This window comes from Scleropages formosus, chromosome 23 (genome assembly GCF_900964775.1).
Source record: "Scleropages formosus chromosome 23, fSclFor1.1, whole genome shotgun sequence".
NCBI classification, from domain to species: Eukaryota; Metazoa; Chordata; class Actinopteri; order Osteoglossiformes; family Osteoglossidae; genus Scleropages; species Scleropages formosus.
The window spans coordinates 21,637,981-21,655,270 of NC_041828.1; the positions used below are offsets into that span (position 1 = coordinate 21,637,981).

The 17,290-nt window shown below is 45.4% G+C and overlaps 1 long non-coding RNA gene across 1 annotated transcript; it reads left to right on the top strand.

Annotated features, from left to right (window-relative positions):
* The first annotated feature begins 8,534 nt into the window (after positions 1 to 8,534).
* On the top strand, positions 8,535 to 11,705 carry LOC108927858 (uncharacterized). Its single transcript, XR_001965630.1, has 3 exons — positions 8,535 to 8,887; positions 11,171 to 11,249; positions 11,393 to 11,705. It is a non-coding gene; the product is annotated as an uncharacterized LOC108927858 (long non-coding RNA).
* Positions 11,706 to 17,290: the final 5,585 nt, after the last annotated feature.

Below are 17,290 nucleotides of genomic sequence, written 5' to 3' on the forward strand. Positions count from 1 at the left end.
GTCTGCAATATGAGCCATTGGGAACCAAAGCAAAATTCCTTGTATGCATGTGCATACTTAACCAAATAAATGCGATTCTGATTCTTTTAAGCTTTGGACCATCCATCACGATTCTGGTGGACTTCCCTGCTGTGAAGAAGGCAAAACGAGGGCACCATGGTGGCACAAGCAGCAAAGATGTCATGGAAGCAGGAATACAAGGCCATCAGCAGTGCTTAGTCCCCCAAATATTGCCTAAGCCCCACTACTTCTGACATAAAGTCATCCAATTTCTGGCAAAATGAAAGAAGCGGGGAAAGCAACCAGAGCAGTTCATGCAGGCCCCCCAGAGAGGTGACAAAGCAGGAGGTGCCATACGATGTCTGGACATTGAGGAGGAGCACTCGCTACTGTCTTAGGAGTACGGTATGGAAGCACAGTGTCCATGGCATGTTGTTGCCACATTTTTGTGAGAGCTGCTCTGGCAAATGGTGAATAAGGCTGTTGTGGTATCATCTTTATTCCACTGGAATCTGTTGCAGACGGACCAAGAGGTTTTAGTGTGAACAATTCCAGGTTGTCAAAGGAAATGGGTGGCTGCTCCAGCCGCTGGACCGATCACCCTGGTGGTGCTCCTCAGCTGGTAGTCCTGTCCTTTATAGCAAAAGCCCTCCTGTTCTGACCACTCCTGCCACATGCCCAGCACACCCTTCCTGTAAGAAATGCTTCCAGAGGCTGATCTGGATTCTTAAAACCACTGTCCAGAGAAGGCTTGCAGCAGTTCATAATCTACAATCTACCCCACAACTGTGAGACAAGGTACACAGTACATTGGGCAGAGATGTTTTGATAATTTGGCTCAAAAATGATATAAAGTGAAACATTGATACAAGGGGAAACTATATACACTTTTTACATACAATGGATTTATAATTCAGTGCAACAGCATTTCTGCCTGTTGTAGTCATCTTACTTCCTGTCATGCTGTGCTTGGGGATCCAGCCAGCGGACTCAAACGCCGACACGTGTTAGCTCAGTGGGGCAGGCAAGAGAATAGTTGGAGATAAGGGAGGGTCGATCGATCGTCATGCATTGTTCCAAGAAGTAGACAAGAACCAGAGTTGAGGTCACAAAGCCAAGAATCAAAGAGCTGGGAAACCAAAACTGAGGAAACACAGGATGGGGAAGGAGAGAGGAACAATACGGGAAACAGGGAAAAGTGTTATCATGTCAGTTCTAAGAGTTGCTTCCTCTCAAAATGAGGTTCCGCACCCAGGAGCATCCAAGCTTCTCTTTTATCCCCTGCCTCCTTGAGTGGTCGCAGGAGTGGTTGTTAGGCATGTAGTTGTGGGCATGACACTTCCATACATTTCCAGTACAAAAATGCATATGCTCAACTGTGCGCAGGTAGCTTTCATAATAATCTACATAACCGAACTAATAATTACATTTTTATCATTTGTTTTGATAAAAGCTCAAAGCACTCTTTGCATCTCACCTCCTGCTGTTGAACCCTTCATGTAAATTTCTCTAGTAAAAATTACCCTGCTGTGTAAATAATTCTAAGCTTTTCATTTGAAATGTGCCTAAGAAGGAAACATTCTTAAATAAACTCAATAAGTTGCTCATTTTCAGAAGGATTACTTAATGTATTAGTGAGTGTCATGAATATTCAAACACTAATTGCCTTTTCACTACAAGTCAATTATGTCGCAACCCTGTGAGACAATACCCTGGATAACCACAGGGGTGTCCGCTGTCTCCCCTCCTCTACGTTTTGTACGTGGAGCCGTTGGCAGCAGCAATTCGGGCCCATCCGGGAATAGATGGGTTGCTCATTCCAGGAGGCAGGGGTAGGACAGTTAAATTGGCCCAGCATGCAGATGACACAGTCTTGTTTGCATGTTCCGACCACTCACTCGCCCAGGTGCTGCACCTGACTCAGATGTTCGGTAGGGCCTTGGGTTCAGCTCAACCTCAGGAAGACAGAGGTAAAGTACTTTGGATTCTGGGGAGCACGAAAAGACACCTTTGGTGGTCTCTCACTTTGTAGCGGTCCCCTCAGAGTGCTGGGTGTGGGTTTTCTTTCAAAAGGAGCAGCCCAGGTCAACTGGGAGGAGCGTCTTGCGATAGCTAGGCGGAAGATGGCACTGTGGAAGGCAAGGTCCCTGATTTCCTGGGTGAAGCACTGATCTTGAAAGTTGACGTCCTCCCGACCTTGCTTTATTTGGCTCATGTCTACCCCATGCCTCGCAATTTAAGGAAACGGTTTGTGAAAGATGTGTTTGGCTTGGTATGGGGTGGGAAGTATGAGTTTGTGAGGAGGGAGGTGATGTACCTAGGGAAGGACAGGGGCAGAAGGGGGTCACTGATTTCCCCCTAAAATTTGATTGCCTCTTTTTCACACAGCACTGTTTCCGTCTGGCAGCTCCCCTGGAACACCCACATCAGCATTTTGTTTGCCTCTGGCTGCCTTTCCCGTCGCGGCTGCCATGTTTTCGTCCGGAAGTAGAAGGTGGACTCAATTGTGGAGTACACAGGAGTTTATTTAGGAACAGGACAGGAACCGTGGTCATGGACAGGCGTGGGTCTTTGTACTGCAAATGTCGTTTACCAGGAAATCCAGAATCGTGGTCGGTGAATACAGGCAACAGGTCAAACACGAAAACACGGATCAGAACACAGGAAGGTAGAGGTCACGGGAGAAGGACTCGGGCGGGTGGACTGGGAACAAGGATGAGAAGCGAGGAGCAGGCTGACTCAAACAAGTGAGCTGTGTCGGCGAACAAGGTTCCGCATCCTTCTCTGTTTGCTTCTGCCTTGTATCCTGCCAGGTCCAGGTGTATCTGATTATGGTGATGGTGTGGGCGTGGCAGCGGCATTTGGTGAATTCGTGGTCCAATGCTGGACCAAAGGCCGAGTCTCAGCCAGATCACTATAAACAGATGGTGAAATGGAGCAAGATCATTCCGACAGACAGTGACGCAAATACCCTCCTCAAACATAAAGTGTTATATAATGCTTTGTTGGAGAGGAGGGGAACACGAGTGATGTTAGGCCTTGGGGAAGACATTTGGGCCCGAATTCAGCCAAAGGGGCTCGACAATGGGCTGCAGGATCTAAACTGGCAGTGCCTCCATGAAAGACTACCCGTAATGGAGAAACTTTATAGGTACGCGTTGACCGGATGTCCCGACTGCCCGTGACCCCAGTGTTTGGCTGCGGAAACAATTAAACATGTTTTTTGGGAATACGGTTATACCGAGACAATCTGGTCATTGGTTGAGCCCTTGTGTGGAGAGTTAGGCGGTGAGATGGCATTGACTTTTGATAATATCATGAGGGGACTGTCCCCCAAGGTACACAAAGCAACCTCTGGTAGGATTTGGTTGATTGTGAGTTTGACAAAGAAAGAATTGTGGAATGCATTCTTTTAAAACATATTGTACTTTCTTGTATCTTATCCCGTAGGGGCGCAGTCTATGCACCAACCCTCGGTGCTTTGCCCGAAACAAAAGACCGGTTTTAGGACGATCTCCATGCCGTCCTGGAACGCATACCTGCAAATGAGCAAGTATACCTTCTGGGTGATTTTAATGCAAGAGTAGGAGCTAATCGGGATTCTTGGCCCTCATGCTTAGGCTATTTCGGTGTGGGAAAAATGAATGAAAACGGACAGCGCCTTCTGGAACTCTGCGCATATCACAACCTGTGCATTACTAACACCTTCTTCAACGCAAAACCACAGCACAGGGTTTCCTGGAGACATCCACGCTCGAAGAACTGGCACCAACTGGACTTGGTGATCACTAGGCGTGCAAACTTGAACAATGTCTTCTTTACACGCAGCTTCCAGAGCGCTGACTGCGACACGGATCACTCGCTTGTGTGTTCAAAAGTTAAGCTGATGCCCAAGCAGTTACATCATTCGAACCCCTATGGGAAGCTCCGCATCGATGGAAACAAGGCACTGCATCTAGAGACGGCAAAGATATTCCGTGACTGCCTTGAGAAAACGCTACCCACCAGATGCGTTACAGAAAGCGTCACCTCAAAGTGGGATCACCTAAGGGACACAATTCGTGACACGGCCTTAGCAGTTTTCGGGAGGAAGTCTAGAAAAGTGAACGATTGGTTTGAGGAGTACTCTGACGTGATGATTCCAGCCGTTGAGAAGAAACGTGCCGCCTTTCTGGAACACAAATGATCACCCTGCAAGAAAACCAAGCGAGCGCTGAGAGCAGCCAGAGCAGAAGTTCAGCGAACAGCCAGGCGGTGTGCGAACGACTACTGGCTCAACTTGTGTAACAAGATTCAGATCCATGCCAGCTTCGGTCATCTCCGGGAGATGTATGATGGCATCAAGCAAGCTATCGGTCCCAGGCAGAATAAGACAGCTCCTCTGAAGTCTAAGTCAGGTGATATTATAACCGACAAAACCAAACAGATGGAGTGCTGGCTGGAATATTTCTCCGAGCTGTATGACCTAGAGAGCACAGTGTCAGACACCGCTCTTGAAGCCATTGAACAGTTGCCACTCATGAGTGAGCTGGATGACCTGCCCACGGTGGAGGAACTCAAGAACACCATCAACCACCTAGTTGCTGGTAAAGCTCTAGGACAGGACGGCATACCGCCAGAAGTCATCAAGTGTGCGAGTGACACTCTTCTGCAACCTCTCCATGAGTTACTGTGTCAGTGCTGGGAAGAAGGTGTGGTACCACAGGACATGCGAGATGCCACGATTGTAACTCTCTACAAGAACAAGGGAGACCGAAGTGACTGTAACAACTACCGTGGCATCTCACTCCTCAGTGTTACTGGGAAACTCTTTGCTCAAGTTGTCCTCAGTAGGCTTCAAAAAATTGCCGAGCGGATCTACCCGGAATCACAATGCGGCTTCCGTGCCAGACGATCAACCGTTGATATGATCTTCTCCTTGAGGCAGCTGCAGGAAAAGTGTAGAGAGCAAAGGAAACCCTTGTACGTCACTTTCATCGATCTGACCAAGGCGTTTGATATCGTCAGCAGAAGTGGGCTTTTCCGGGTTCTCGGCAAAATCGGCTGTCCGCCTCAGCTACTTAAGCTGATTCAATTTTTCCATGCTGATATGCAGGGCACAGTCCATTTCAATAGATCAACGTCTGACGCTTTTAGCATCAAAAGTGGTGTCAAGCACGGATGCGTGCTCGCTCCAACTCTTTTCGGGATCTTCTTCGCAGTGCTGCTGAAGCAAGCCTTCGGAAATTCCACAGAGGGGGTTTACCTACACACCCGAAGTGACGGGAACCTGTTTAACCTCGCGAGGCTTAAGGCCCGGTCGAAGGTACGAAAGGTTTTCATCCGTGATATGCTGTTTGCTGATGACGCTGCTCTGGTGTCACACACACAGGAAGAGCTTCAGCGGCAAATGGATTGCTTCTCTCACACAGTTGAGGCCTTTGGTCTCAAAATAAGCTTGGAGAAAACCAATGTTATGGGACAAAGTACCCCTCAACCTCCATGAATCTCCATCGGCAACTACACTCTTGAGGTCGTTCACGCATTCAATTACCTCGGGTCGACCATCACAGATACCATGTCACTGGAGCCTGAGCTCAATAAAAGAATAGGAAAAGCCGCCATGACTCTGTCCAGTCTCAGCAGGAGAGTGTGGATGAATGGCATGCTCTCCAGGCGTACTAAGATCAAAGTTTACTGTGCTTGCGTTCTTGGAGTTCTGCTCTACGGAAGTGAAACATGGACTTTGTATGCCCACCAGGAGAAAAGATTGAACACATTCCACCTGCGTTGCCTCAGACGCATCCTCCAGATCTCCTGGAAGGACAAAGTTAATAACAGTGACGTCCTTAATCAGGCTGGATTGCCAAACATGCAGACCATCCTCAGGCAACGCAGGCTACGGTGGCTAGGGCACGTCTGTCGGATGGATGATGGAAGGATCCCGAAAGACATCCTGTATGGGGAACTGGCCTTTGGTGTACGTCCAACCGGACGGCCCCATTTGCGCTTCAAGGATGTGAGCAAAAAGGATTTGAGAGAGCTTGACATTAATGTGAACGGCTGGGAGGAGCTGGCAACTGATCGTTGCAGCTGGAGGCGGGAACTTCATCAAGGTCTGGGACGTGGCGAACAAAAGCTGCGACTACAGGCTGAGGAGAGGCGTAGATGCAGGAAGGTCAGGCTTCAAGTGGAACATATGAATGGCACCCAGCACATCTGTTGCAAGTGCGGCAAGGACTGTCACTCTCGATTGGGCCTTCACAGTGATGGCCGGCGATGCAAACCACCGTGAAGTGGACAAAACCAAGGCGCAATTCCATGGTCTTTCTAGACTGATGGATGCCAATGATGATGAGGGGCGCAGTGGTGCAGTGGGTTGGACCAGGTCCTCCTTTCTGGTGGGTCTAGGGTTCAAGTCCCGCTTTGGGTGCCTTGTGGCGGACTGGCATCCCGTCCTGGGTGTGTCCCCTCCCCCTCTGGCCTTATGCCCTGAGTTGCCGGGTAGGCTCCGATTCCTTGCAACCCCATATGGGACAAGTGGTTCAGAAAGTGTATGTGTGTATGTTTGAATCTTAACCCTTTGTATATTTATTTTCTTTTATATTTGCTTAATGTGTGGTTTTTACTTGTACAGTATTTTCTTCACAGATTTTAGTAGTTTTGTGTTGTTGGGTTTGTGCACTTTTAACTAACTTATTCTTTTAACTTGTGTGGGTTTTATTTGTATAGCATTTTATTTGCAGATTTTAATGGCCTTGTTTTATTAGGTTATTTTGAGCACTTTTAGCCTTTTATATTGATGACTAATCATGTGTATGTCTGCTTTGTATTTATTTCTCAGGTTCTAGGGGTATGGTAAAGTTTTATACTACAGTTTAGAAGTATTTTAGGTGTTTTGAAGGATGTGTGTATATGACATGATGACTTTGGTTGAGCTGCTATTGGAGGACAGTCCTTTTGTGGGTATGTTGGTGTGGGGAACACATGGGTCAGTTATATATTTTAAAGCCAGGAAGGGGGATTGTTATGAGAAAGACTCTGTCACTGTCTTGATAATGTATTTTATGTAATGGCTATTTAGTAATTTTGTTGACCAACTGTAGGAAAATGGTTTTGGGTTCATTTGACTGTGGATTTTTTGATGTTTGTTTTTGGTTGTGTATTTTATTGATAACTTTAAATAAAGTTAAATAAGGACTTACTCCTTGTTCTTTGCATCTTGCCCCTCTAATTATAATCTTCGCTCTTTGGACAACAAACTCTTTGGATTTCAACCTTTGCTTTTCGACCATGACCCTTTGTATCAGCCTCCATGGTTGGTCTCATGACCAAGCCTCTCAGGATCATGCCCCTGGAACTCAACCTGCCTCTTGGACCTTTGATCTGCGCTTTGGATCTCGACCCTGGACTTCAGATTTCGGACTTCAGACCCACTTCTACCTCCTGTGTGTAATCCCCATGTCAGAATCTTTTAAATCCCATCTTGGATCCTTCCTCGTGTACTCATACACAGTTTCATGTCCCTGGTGCACCTCTGTTCAGTATTGCTGGAATGTTTCTCGACTTGCATCCAGGTAACGCACAGGAAGAACATGACAAAATCAACTCTGCCTACAGGCCATTGTTCATTTCTACACAGTTGATTTAAATATGGAAATATATAAATATTGTAATGACCAGAATTACCAAGAGTTTGTTAATAGTAAATAGTTGGATTCTGGGTAAATTGTAAATAAGGTGTTCAACCACAAGGGGGTGCGGTGGCGCAGTGGGTTGGACCATGGTCCTGCTCTCCGGTGGGTTTGGGGTTCAGGTCCTGCTTGGGGTGCTTTGTGATGGACTGGTGTCCCCGTTCTGGGTGTGTCCCCGGCCTTACGTCCTGTGTTACCGGGTAGGCTCTGGTTCCCCGTGACCCCGTATGGGACAAGCAGTTCTGAAAGTGTGTGTGTGTGTGTGTGTGTGTGTGTGTGTTCAACCACTGGGGGGAATTTTGGGGAATATAATGGAGTGGCTGTATTTGGCAGTGTGTGTGCCTGGGGGTGCTAAGTGGGCTTGGAAGATGGGGTTGAGGTACAGGCCCTTGAGGGACAGGTGTCCTTAGACTAAGAGCATTATTTCCCCGTGTGCTGTGTTCCAATTAAAAATTCATTAAGGATGCTGCCTATGCATTCTTCTTTGCCTTATCCAACGCCAGAGCACTGTGAGCCACGTTGGTGGTTGGGCAGGACAATAAGAGGCTGAATTCGGGAGTTATGGAACACCAAAGAAGGCGGAAACAGCATGAGGAGAGAAGCCAGTGGGGTGAAAGGCCAGTGGAAGAAGAGGCTGCGATGGTGGAGGTCAAGGTGGAGGAGCTGTTGCGGAACACGGGTGTCCTGCGGGACCCCAGGGAAGCACACACTGTGGCAAAGATGGCAGAGAAGAGCTGAGAGGTGTCGCTATAGAGGGGCGAGCAGATTGAGTGTGGTCTCCCTGTGACAGGGAAAAAGCAGCAGATGGAGGCAACGAACTGCCACCAAGCGCAGGTGCTGGGGAAAGTTGCCCCGTGGAGAGCGATGCGTTCTTGAAGAGGTCGGAAAATGTGCTGGATGACACAGAACAGCACATCTTGACGACAGACAGGCAGGACTACGTAGCTGAGGTTAGCAAGTCTTCGAACGCGAATTCGTTCACGTATGAAGATATCGCCCCTTTTATGGAGAAAGCACCCTGCCTGGCTGAAGTCGCAACGAGCTTTCCGAAAAAGGGGCAATGTAGCAGAGTGAGTTATAGCGCCGCAAAAACAGGAGTGCTGCACAATCAGAGGCTGCCGGTTTCACGAATGTTGCGACGGACTCAGCGTGTGGCGAGGCAGCAGAGGTGTGAGCAACAAGGAGGTCGGCTTGCCCGGGTCTTCTGCCAAAAGGTGACTGAGCAATGGGAGGGATGCTCGCCACCGATGGCGGAGCTGTGACAGTGTGTGGCGGCTATGGACAGTCGACCCGACAGTCCCACGAAAGCCAGTCAGCTGCGGGGAGCAATGTAATTACTCGCATTACCGAAAGTTTGGGTCAGAAACAGGTTTATTATAAATAGTTGGGTTCTGGGTAAATTGTAACTAAGGTGTCCAACCACTGGGGGGAATTCCGGGGAATATAATGGAGTGGCTGTGTTTGGCGATGTATGGGGAAAACAAAAAAGCCTGGAGGCGCTAAGTAGGCTGGGAAGGCTGGTTTGCGGCACAAGTCCTTGAGGAAAAGGTGTCCTCAGATCGAGAACATTATTTTCCTGTGTGCCGGTGTTCTAATAAAATGTTTATTACAAACACTATTTGTGGGTCCTTATTCATCCCAACCAAACCCAGAGTGCTGCGCGCCACAATATCTTATGCAGGCGTTTAGAGTAATGATTGCTAAATTATAGAACTTAGTTATTACATCAAGCAGTAACTGAGAAAACAGTATAATCTCTAATGTGCCCATGACACTAATTGTCTTCAGATGTTTGTATTAAATCCATCAAAGCTTTTTCTCCTGACCCAATGGTATTTTATATCACTTTGAATAGACATAGAATCGCTCTGAAATATAAAGTATGTAAAATGTACACTGGAATAGACTCATAAAATTGATTTTGAATAGGATATTTTGTTTGACACACATGATTTTTGTTATTTGTGTAAGTCCCCTTTGCAGCTGTAAACATTTTGCTCCAAACCATATCAATCAACATATGGATGCCTCTGTACAAAAGCACTGAGGCTATTTGGGTATGGATAATTTTCAAATTCCTACCCTGCAAAAAAAGAATGTGATACTTGGAAGAGATGGATGAGATGGAACTGATAGTTGCACTGGATGCCAGACCGGGGACAGAACAGCGGGTGATGAAGACAGAGCAGAGCAGAACATCTGACAGGCTGAGATACTTCTGAAAACGATAAAGGGTGGTGTTGTTTCTTGCATGGCAGAGAGCACTTGAGTACAAAAATACATCCAACTGCATCAGTGGAACCCTGAGCCCCTGGCTTCTGTTGGAACATATGTCCCACTTTGAGAAGTCCAGTTTTATTTGTCTGCATGTGGGAGTGAGCCTACATTACCATGAAATGCAAAGACCTAAAGGATGATGGAGATAAAGAAAAGAAAAATAACACAATTACAATAAAGAATATTTCACAGGTTTCATTAACAATATATAAGTGTAAATAACAAGCTTTCAGCTGAGTTCACCTGTCAGTCCTCCTCTTCAGTTTTGGTTTCCCAAACAACTTTGTTTCCATGAAGAGCCCTACCAGAATAAGAGAAACTCTATTCCTTATATAGTGTCATTCTATTCAAAATCTGCTTAAATGTCTAGTGTATTCTTAAACAGCATGAGTTTTCCTGGGAGGTATTAGACTTGGCCATCCAAAATGAAGTCACACCAAGCAGGATGGAGAGGACCGCTGACATGTGCTCTGCAAACCTCTGCCAGTCCTCTTTTCACACTGCAGACTGTAGAGCATCATGTGTGCCAGATGCAAACCCTCAGTGCCACCATCCAGGAGTTCATGGGCACCTGATAGTTCAGGAGACGATATTTGTGCAGAAGACAACAAGCAGTCCTACACTTTGAAATGTCTTTCCTCTCTTCCATCTTGGATAGAACAATGGGGGACTCCATAAGTTAACAACATCATTACCTGATGACTTCACGAGTCAATGAGTCAGCCTTGGTTTCCAGTTCAGTTTAGAATAGATTATAAAGTCCTACTTCTGACCTATAAGGCAGTAAATGGCATTGCTACAACTTACCTTTGTGAAATTATTGATTCTTATATCCCAGGACGATATTGTCGTTCAATGGATGCCATAGCTGGTAGCTGTAAATTGACTTTAAATCCTTTTTCTTTAACCAAGAATACCTGGAAGGGTTGGGCAGCCATAGGCATTTTGACCCCCAGAGGTTTTTTCTTCTTTGCCTTTAGACTGAGTTTTTGTTGTTCCTTTCCTCCATGGCCAGTTGGCTTACTTACAGCTTTAATACTTAAATTTATATTGCAGCAATTTAATATGTACTCAACCTTTAATTTGTATTATGCTTTTGATCCTTTGTTCAGGGCTCGGTGTCACTGTGTGACAAGAGCTCTCTGTAAAAATGCATTGAACTGAATTGAACTGAACGAGACTGGGCTGAAATCATATCAACTATAACCCTCTGCATGCAGCTGGAAAGACCACCTTGGCCAACTGAACCATTCGGGAAGCCTGTCATGTGAAAGCCAAGGCAGGACCAAGAAGACAAGGGTAAGAAGTCTTGTTACAGGCATGGCTTGCAGTGCAGTCACTCATGACAGCCGTCAACTCAGCGTCTAATAACCTTTCCTCTTTTTGGCCTAATGGTCTCAGACATGAACAGTTAACCCACATGTCTCCCTTCTGACCCACAGGAAGCACCTAAGCTTATGGGAAGAGGTCCTGGTCCTGTGGCCAACAGATGAGGCTGTAGCCCCCCCCGGAGGTGAGGCATGGTCAGAGGTGTTCTCTGTTGTGGAGTACTCAACATGTTCAGGTGCTCAGGCAGGACACCAGGTCCATCAATGAGAAAACAACTTCAGTTAGAGACCCCAGAAAACCGCAAAGAGAAACGGGCATGGTCACCTACATCCTGGCTGTGGTCTGCAGTACCATACAATTACTGACCGGACCATGTTTGCAGATGAACCGACTTACTTTAGACTCCACATCATTAGCATCCACTTCAGTTCCTTCATACTTCAGCATTTGTTGCATTGGTCTTCAGAATGACTGATGGGTGCAAATACAACATCATGTTTTATAGGATCATATCCTGGCATACTTTTCAGTCTTGACACACACAACCAAGTTTCTTGGCCCTTCACTAACAAAAAATGTTAGTTTTGCTCAAGTGTGAAAAAAAAATAATGTTGCCAGAAAATGATGTGAGCCTGTGACATGACATGGTGGAAATGAGGGGATAGAAGTGAACCCTTTATCTGGCACAGCCTGGCGTGGAGTGAGATAAGAGCCAAATGCAAATGCTGTGATAAGACAGTGAATGCAAATATTTACAATATTATATTTCTGTAGGATTCACATGGGAACCAGACAAAGTAGACCGTTCTCCTGTGTCCCCTTTCAGGTTTGCCAAAATGCCTTTTTTTGCTTTTTTGCATTTCTTCAAAATTGATTGAGCCTTCGTATTATGTAAAGCTATTTGTTTGCTGAGGATGGTAATTAGTTACCGTAATTACAGCAATGACAGTTGCTAAATTGTTTTTAAAGCATTACTGTGCATCTGCGCCAGAAGATTGCAGCACATATTACAGGATTTAGGCAATTTGCTGGGAAACCGCCCACCCTTGGGCTAAAGTAGGATTTTTGAACTACAAAGCAGCCATTTTACGAGCAAGAGCACTTTTGAAAATGTCTGTTAATTTGTAATAATTGCTAGGTGGACGGTGTTTACTCACTGATCGAGGGCTTGCTACTCATAGGAATTCTTCGGGGATCAACTATAAGCTTGAAAATAAAAAGCAGCAGTACTTGTTTTTGTTTTCTCTGTGTAGATGTTTGAAGGGGGCCTTCATGTTCTGTGTTGCCAGGAAACAAATAGCTGTTAGAGCTTCTATAAAATTGTAAATATTACTGGTACTGTACAGTAAGTCTACCTGCACTATATTTTTTGCACCTTATCCAATCAGGATTGTACCATACATAAAAAAATTGAAATTCACATATAATACATGACATTGTTTTAAAACATTCTTCTATCCATGTGAAAATCCTAAATCCCCATCCATTTTGCTAACTACTTTTGAGGAACCAACCAATTTCAATAACTGCCTGTCCCAAGCTGGGGCACAGGGAGCTGGAGCCTATCAGGCACAAGGCTGAAGGGGTGAGGCACACCCTGGACAAGACACCAGTCTATCACAGGGCCATAACTATTTAAGCAGGCACACAGCTGGGCAAAGATACTGGAACAATGGCAGGGCAAGCACCTTGCTCAAGGGCATTACAGGAGGAGGCAAGGATTGAACCAGCAACCTTCATAGCCAAAGGCAGCTGCTCCAATTATGATGCCACTTTTAAGCAGTTGTCTTTAAAATTAACAGAAATATTTCAAGAGTTAAAATTAGTTATTTTAATACTGTAAAAAGTCCATTCCTTTCATTAATTGCTCCATAATACTACATAATACACATCTGCCTGTGCTTGTCCAGCTTGTCACATAAGTTAAACCTACAGATGTATTGCAACAATTGAGTAATTAAAAGGAAGACATGACAATATTTGCTCAAACACACTTTATTTTAGCATGGGATAGCATGAGAGTACAGCCAGGCAGCGTACATGTAGAGCCTCCATTACCCAGAAAGAATAATACTGCAACCTTTCTTGCCCATTAAGGCTGATCATCCCCAGTACTGGTGCATGCAAGAGAGTTCGCAGGAAGAAAAAGCCGAAAGCTCCGCAAGATCAAACTAAACACACACACACACACACACACACACACACACACACACACACACACACACACACACACACACACACATTTTCAGAACCGCTTGTCCCTTACGGGGTCACGGGGAACCGGAGCCTACCCGGCAACACAGGGCGGAAGGCCGGAGGGGGAAGGGGACACACCCAGGACGGGATGCCAGTCCGCCACAAGGCACCCCAAGCAGGACTGGAACCCCAGACCCACCGGAGAGCAGGACTGCGGTCCAACCCACTGCGCCACCGCACCCCCAATATCTCAAACTAAACACACACACACACATTTTCAGAACCGCTTGTCCCTTACGGGGTCACGGGGAACCGGAGCCTACCCGGCAACACAGGGCGGAAGGCCGGAGGGGGAAGGGGACACACCCAGGACGGGACGCCAGTCCGCCACAAGGCACCCCAAGCGGGACTGGAACCCCAGACCCACCGGAGAGCAGGACTGCGGTCCAACCCACTGCGCCACCGCACCCCCAATATCTCAAACTAAACATGCAATATAAAACCTTCCTGACATAAAGTACTGCACATGTAATACATTGTGCTGAGAAATTGGTTCATGCTTTTATTTCAAGCAGGCTGGACGTACTGGTGATACAGTGGGCTTGGCCAGGTCCTGCTTTCTGGTGGGTCTGGGGTTCAAGTCCTGTTTGGGGTGCCTTGTGACAGACTGGCATCCACTCAAATAAAGCAGTACATGGCATTGCTCCGGCTTACCTTCATGAGATTATTGATTCTTATATCCCAGGTTGATATCTTCGTTCATTAGATGCAGGTTACCTTAAAGCACCTGTGATCAATAAGACCTCAGTAGGAGGTCGCGCCTTTAGTTATAAAGCACCTAAACTGTGGAATACTCTAGCAGTTACTGCCAGAAATGCCCCGTCTGTCTCTCTCTTCAAATCCAGACTAAAGACTTGTATGTTTGCTCAGGCATTCCACCTCGAAATGTAATTCCACTTGCCTGTGTTTGTTTTTACCACCTTTATACCAATGCATATTAAATTGGCTTGTTTAACTTACAAATTACTAACTATTTCTTGTTATTGAGCATTGTCTCCCTACATAATACTTGAGGAGGCTGGTCAGTGGTCACAGACGCATCCCATGCTGACTGAAGATGATGACCAACTGCCATGATGGATGAGATGTACCACGCTGAGCTGGGGATTCAAGATGCCATACAGCAACAATATCATTATTAATTGTAAACTGGCTTAGAATTGTTACTTAATCTAGAATGCCCAGGAGGGGTGGGCAGCCACTGGTCCTTCGACCCCAGAGGTTTTTTTCTCCCTCAGTTTTCAGCTGGGAGTTTTTGTTCCTTTCCTCCATGGCCAGTGGACGTACTTATAGCTCTATAAAAGCATTATATTATGATAGTCTGTAGTCCACTGTCTTCTTTGATTCTTTATCTGATGTATTTGTTTTTCTTGCCTTATGCCTGTGTTAAAGTGTTCTGTGTCACTGCGTGAGAAGAGCAATCTATATAAATAAATTGAATTGAATTAATATGAAGTGCAACCCCACAAACAACATGTGTATGCATAAACATTTATTGACACAAGTACTGTATTTTCCCAATGATCAAGACAGCCTTATGTCTTCTTGAACATGCAAACCTGAACCATCCAACTACTAACAGTTCAATTCTCAGCAGGGCTTCTGAGTGGAACCCCAGAGCCCCAGACTTGAGAGCAGGCATGCAGAAAGTGAACATGCTGGAATTCCACTGCAACAACACAAAAGCAAAAATCAGCATCACAACCTCCCTTAAAAGCAACTTAAGAAAATGTTCAAAGAACACAAGGTGCAAAGGCATCAAAAAACAGTTATTACAAGCATCTTCATAAGTCAACAATAGGGATCATTTGCTGAAATATGACTAGTCCCTCATCGTGCACACACTCTCTAAAAGCACTTGTCCCGAGCGGGGTTGCGGCAAACTGGAGCCTAACCCAGCAACACAGTGCATGGGGAAGGACACGCCCAGGATGGAATGCCACTCCATCGCAATGTACCTCACGCAGGACTTGAACCCTAGACTCGCCAAAGAGCAGAACCCATCCAAACCTGCTTCACTACTGCACCCCCCCATAGTGCTGAAGCTCAAAAGGAGACAAAGAACACATTCTAGGAAACTATGAGCAGATGAGACACTTTGGGAGTTCACAACATGGTTGCAGCAGTTCACGACCTATGCAGCCATCACAAATGCATGCTTCGGTAATCTGACATAATTCCACCACGCCCCATAAACATAATCAGTAATAATGCAGGCTACTGTCTAAATGATGATGTCGAATCTGTCCTTCATATTTACATCACACAGCCGTGAGTATAAATCTGTGAGCTCTGAGTCCATAACAGCATTGGCTGGAAATGAGCAGAGTTCTGAAGTATATTTCATTTTAGTTAAAGTTGTACTGATTTTTCTGGAATGTGATTTATAAGAAATATACATATATGGTTCACGTCCCACTCAGAGTGCCTTGTGATAGACTGGCGTCCCGTCCTGGGTGTGCCCCCTCCAGCCTTGCGCCCTGTATTGCCGGGTTGAGCTCTGGCTCCACATGACCCTGTATGGGACAAGTGGTTTCAGATGACCTGTGTATATAAAACATGTAAATTAAACTAAACTGAATATATCATTCTGAAATGCATATTTTTGTCACAAAAGAAAATCAAGATAAATCAGTAACCATAAAAGGGTTTTCTATATTTATATTAAATGTGTTTAAAAAAAAATCCTTCCTGAAATGTAAACAATTTCTCCAAGGCACAGTATAAATCTTGATTTTGATTTTTCTGTAGGGTTCAAATGCACTAGCTTTAAAACTGGAACGTTTCCAGAATGTAGGATGTTCCTTCTTTCTCATTTTGGATCTTAACCAAGGCTTTGCAGTGGAACATAAGGCATAATGTGCCATGTTTCTAATTTAAAATGACCTCATTTCTATATACCCATGGTTTTTCTAAATAAAAAAGCAAACAAAATGCCTCTACTCTTTAAATGTGGCAAATATCTGAAGAAATAAAAATCTCCATGAGTTGTTAGTATAACAATGGAGGATGTGTCCCCCAGTAACGAATCAAGTCTGTGCGTTACTCGTGAGTGGTTATGCCTTTATTTTTATCCATATTGCCTATATTTTTATGTTATTGCTATTGCCTATACTGTATTTTTGGCCTCCAATACATGAACAATTTTACTCCCATTATATACAGTATGACAGCACAGCAGCTCAGCAAGATGTGCGTGTGTACGTGCCTAGTATTTTCTTGGTGTGTAGCGGCAGCTGTCAGCATAGTATCTAGGACTGCTCTCTTAGGCCCCAAAAATTTCAGGATTGAATCCCCCCCAATGGGGCCCATGTTTTACTCCTTGATGAACTGCACATGAGCCTTTTCATTCTCTTCACTGAACGATAGTATCCGCTGCGCTACTCCCCATGTATCCCATTTCTGCACAGGGTTTTTCTTATTATGTAATCACGGACACTGACATGAGCTGAAGCAAGAGAGGCCTGCACTTCCTTGCATGCTCTTGAGCTCATGAATTATTTTACATCTTGTTCATTTAGAGATTCGGCCACTCCACCACTGTTCCAAACTTTCTTTGTCTGATTTTGATGAATACGGTTCTGACTGTGGTTCAACTGAGGTTCAGAACCTTAGAACTGGCTGTGTGATGCTGTTTAGATGGAAAGGCTTCAGCACCTTTCCTCCAGAGGTCTTCTGAAATTTCCTTTAGGTGGCACGATGGGCCTGTATAAATTTCTATTTTGCCAACTTGGCTTTTGCTGGTTTAAGGTTTA